At 49.2% G+C, this 4,547-nt stretch overlaps 1 pseudogene; it reads left to right on the forward strand.

The window, feature by feature from the left end:
* On the forward strand, nt 1–3,153 carry LOC103266017 (annotated as a pseudogene).
* The last annotated feature ends 1,394 nt before the right edge of the window (nt 3,154–4,547 follow it).

The raw sequence follows: 4,547 nt of genomic DNA on the forward strand, positions 1-4,547 counted from the left end.
ATGTTGGCCCCACTAGAAAATTTCACTGCTAGAAAAGTCGTGTGGATTCCAGGTGCTTGGCATAAAGATTTGCTAGTGAGATCAATCATATACTATGGGCTGGACATTGTTTTGTTTGATCCTCACAACTCTCTCTCAACCCAAGTTTTCTCCCCATTTTATTTTTTGATAAGAACACTGAGAGGTATAGCTGTTAAGTAGCCATCCCAGGACTGCATAGCTTGTAATTGGCAAACACAGTTTTGAACTGGGTGTGTCTGCTCCTCAAATCAATGTTCTGAACATGGCGCTATACTCTGCATTTCTAGGGAGGGGGGAAGTAGTCTCAAGTTTAGACAGAGGGAGGAGAAAGGGGATTTAAGGGAGTGATGGTGTAGGAAGACTCTGAGACTCATCCTCAGAGAAGAGGAGAAGAGACCAGGCAGGGATGAGTTTGAGTTACACAGCAGGGAGTTACAAATCACTTCATATTTGTGGTAGAAAAATGGCTTTAAAATAAACACTTAAGGAAGACAGATGTTGGTCTACATAACATCCTCAATACTGACTGACATGACCCTAAGATTAATCAAGCAGCAATGATTAGATGTTCTATGAGAGGAAGTGAATACCACTGTGAGAAGTGCAATGGTCTTGGCTTAAAATGAAGATCTGAGCCTGGCACATGGCAATGGATAAGGAAAGGAAGTGACAAATGTGAAAAGCATTTGTCCAGAAGGAGGAAGAATAGATAGAATTGGGCAATGTATTGGGGCTGAGGAAGAGGAAGCAACTGGGGTGTCTTTGAGGCTTTGTGCCTGGGAACTGGGGCAAGATGACAGCATTGACAAAATAGAGAAGTTAGGAGAAAGAGCTGGTGTGGGGAGGAAGAGGTGACTTCGTTCCAAGATATGTTGGGTTTGATGTTCTGGCCAGGCATGACCATGAGGCAGTGATATGGGGCTGGAACTCCAGATTCAGAATCCCTGAAAACTGGGAAAAGCACAATTAAAATAAATGGTAATAAGCCATACAGAAGTGGGGCATCAAATCCTTGAGAATGAAGGCAATTTCACATGTGCAGCGAAGGTTGTGAGAAAACAGACCATGTTTTGTTCGCTGCAGTAACCCCAGTGAAAAGAACAGAGACTGAGGCAGCAAAGGCACTCGGTAAATACATGTGAAGAGTAACTGAATGAAAGACCAAGACAGAAGGCCAAGAGTTGAGTTGAGGGAGACACTGAGCAGTATGGGGAAGTTGAGTCCCAAGCGAAGAGAGCAACGATGATGAAGTTACATAGATCTCTCAGAAATTTGGCTTAAACAATTCATAAGGTTACTTTCAAGTCTTAGGTTCTAGAAATCTAGACAGAAGAGAACAAAGACAGTGCTAAAGGATATCATCCAATCAGAATCTCCTTTCCCAGTCATGATTTTAAAATATTGAACAGTTATAGCAAGAGATTCAGTCTGGAGCGATAGCAGTTTCACCTTAATTAGGTGGAACAGGTTGAACAGGAAAACTGGTATTTGTAGTGAGTAAGGAAACATCCTCTCTTCTGCGGATGATGCTGCAGCAGATCAGAATGATTTAACCTTGATGAATCTGAAATATGTCAGCTTGGCTCGGGGTGAGTGATAATCAACCCTAGAAAAGCAAGTATCTCCTCTTCTCTTATAAACATTGCATCAGGGCAATGAGAAGGCTTCTAACTCATCTCATTTAATGACGGATCTTGTTCTTAAGAATTTCTAGTTCTGTTGCCAGTAATATGGCTATATCAACTCTGTATGTTTGGAAACAAATTTGCAGTGTTCTTCCAAGACCATTTTACTACCCTTACAAGATGTGATTATATGTACCTGAAAGTTAGAAATAAAACTTCTTCTACCCAAAATGATTTTCTTCTCCTTCATTACCGCACTCTTCCATTCACTAAAAATGTATTGAGTACATACTATGTTCTAGTCACTTTGTGACACAAAGTAATTCTTCTCCAATAGTTTAGTGGGAGAGATCATCAAATACCATGTGTAATATGACGAATGCTTGAAGTCAGCACCAAAGAGGCGAGGGCTAATCCCTCTGAGGGATTAGCAAAATGTATTAATCCTGAACTTAGTTCTGAAGGATGTGTAGTAATTGGTCAGTCTGAGGACATAGAAAAAATGTTAAGTTAAACAACAGCGGCTGACACTGTGGGATCGTGGGGTGGATGCTCCTGGAATCTCGGACTTGGCCACAGCATTACTAGTTGGGCGACACAGTGGGGGCCTGAGCTGCTCGCTCGGGCGCTACTATGTGGGCATGTGCTTTGCAGCCTCAGAAAAGAAACTCTACTTCCCTAGCCAGGCCCCGGAGGCCCGGCAACTCTTCCTTCTGCTGGCTGTGACTCTCCCCTCTGGTGCCTGCATCCTGATCTAGGATCCCATGACCAGTGGGCCCACCACCCGCTGGCCTGCACCTTGGCACTCTATGCCCTCCCACAGTCGGGATGATGGGCTGTTGCCTCCTCCTTCAACACCGAGTTCCGACAAATTGACAAGTTTGCTACTGGGGAACCAGGCGCCCGTGTGATTGTGACAGACATGTGGGTGATGAAGGTGACCACATACTGTGTGCACGTGGCCCAGCAGCAGGATGTGCACCTGATTGTGACCAAATCTCGGCAGCATGAGCTCTCTCCAGACTCAATCCTGCCCATACAGCTCCTCACCATTCATGTGGCCAGTGCCAGCCCTGCCGTGCAGACCTTTGACAACAGGCTGAATTCCACAGAGCATGGGGAGCTGTGTGAGAAGCTCTGTGCACCCATCCACCATGTGGCCAATGTGGTCATCCGCCAGAGCCTGGGAGACCTGTTCCTGGAGACCTTTGCCTCCCTGGTGGAGATCAACCCAGCCTACTCAGTGCCGAGCAGCCAGGAGCTAGAGGCATGTATCGGCTGCATGCAGATGTGTGCCAGCGTGAAGCTGGTGAAGATCTGCCAGGAGGCAGCAGCTGGCGAGTGCCAGCAGCGCTTCTGCTGCCCCATGTGGTGCCTTACCTGCATGGGCAAGTGGTTCGCCAGTCGCCAGGGCCCCCAGCACTCTGACACCTGGCTGGCCAGTCGTGTGCCCTGCCCCACCTGCCGTGCACGCTTCTGCATCCTGGATGTGTGTGCTGTGCGATGAGCTGCGAGGTGGCTGTGCACCCCCACCAGCCGCAGGTTGGGGAGCAGCCAGGCCTCTGGGCTGGCAAAGAGCCCTATTCACAGTGCATGACCTGAGCTCTTGCCTCTGTTCTGAGAGCAGAAGGCTGGAACTTTGTCTAAAAGCAGTTCTCATGGAAACATCCCATGCCCCAGGTGGCATCAGATAGGTCTTCAGCCACTTCTCGTTCCCTCTCTCCATTCCTCCCCCTCCTTCAGGTAGGAGCAGGTACTGTGTGCAGGAAACACAGCGTTGGCCTATTCCTAGAGCATTCTGTGGCCCCTTGAGTGGATGGTCCTCACCTGGGCCACTTGCCTTAATTTTCAGAGCACACCTGCCCCTCAGTCACAGGCTAGACCCAACTCCACCCAAGACTAGCCATGGTCCATTCTACTCCTGTCCCAGAGCAGGCCACTGGCCCTGTGGTATTGGGGCCCCCTCCCCATCCACAGAGGCTGCTTGGGGGACCCTGTATAGAGCCCAGCAGTGGAGGTGGAGAACAGGAGTGCCATTCCAGTGTGGGTTCACTCCTGGGGCTTCCTGGTGGCAGCTGCCAGCTAACCAGCCACTCCTGGGTAGGGTGGCAATGGGAGGACAGGCCAGGGGACCATCACTCTCTCCCAGGGGTCGTGGCTCTGTCCTTGATGCCTTCTGCAGCCCCTGCAAGTCCATGGAAGGCTGAGGCTTTAGATTCCTGGCTGGGGGTTGGATAGAGGGCTGACCAGAGGGCCAGAGCGCCTTATCAACATTCAGAAAATGGGCCTAGCAGGGATATGGCACAGGGCTGGCCACTGCCCCAGGGCCTGCCTGGTTGAGAAGGAGACTCCCTTCCCCCATGGCCTAGGCTCTGATGGGCATCTTGTCCAATTCCTGATGATACAGGTTGAGGGAGTTGCTGGCCAGGCCCCAGGGGCAGCTGACACAGGTGTGGCTAGTGGAGAGGCCCTCAAACCTGTGGCCCTAAAACCCATACACCTGATTCTCAAATAGAGGTGATAGACTCAACTGGCCCAACTCACCCAGGGCTGCACCCAACCCCAGGGATTGGGAGGCTCCCTAGGTGCTTAGCAGGTGGAGCCAGGTCCAGCCTCATCCAGAGGGCTGCCAAGGTAGGGCCAATGGTTTGGGGTTATTTTTACTACAAAAGAAGCTACTTAGTTTTATAAAGACAAACATGTTGTAGCCAAATGATACAATATTTAATAAAACATTAGTCTAAAGTGGAAAAAACAAAACAAAACAGCAAGTGCCAGCCTGGAGCTCAAGAAAGCCAGAGCAGGTAAGATTATTAAGGAGAATCTTCCCCAAAATAGAATTATCTTTTGGATGGTGGGCCCCTTGTAGTATACTGGAATTTGTTCCTCTGGGTCAAACAG

Source organism: Carlito syrichta, unplaced genomic scaffold (assembly GCF_000164805.1).
Source record: "Carlito syrichta isolate Samal-C Ts95f unplaced genomic scaffold, Tarsius_syrichta-2.0.1 Scaffold306980, whole genome shotgun sequence".
Classification (NCBI taxonomy): Eukaryota; Metazoa; Chordata; class Mammalia; order Primates; family Tarsiidae; genus Carlito; species Carlito syrichta.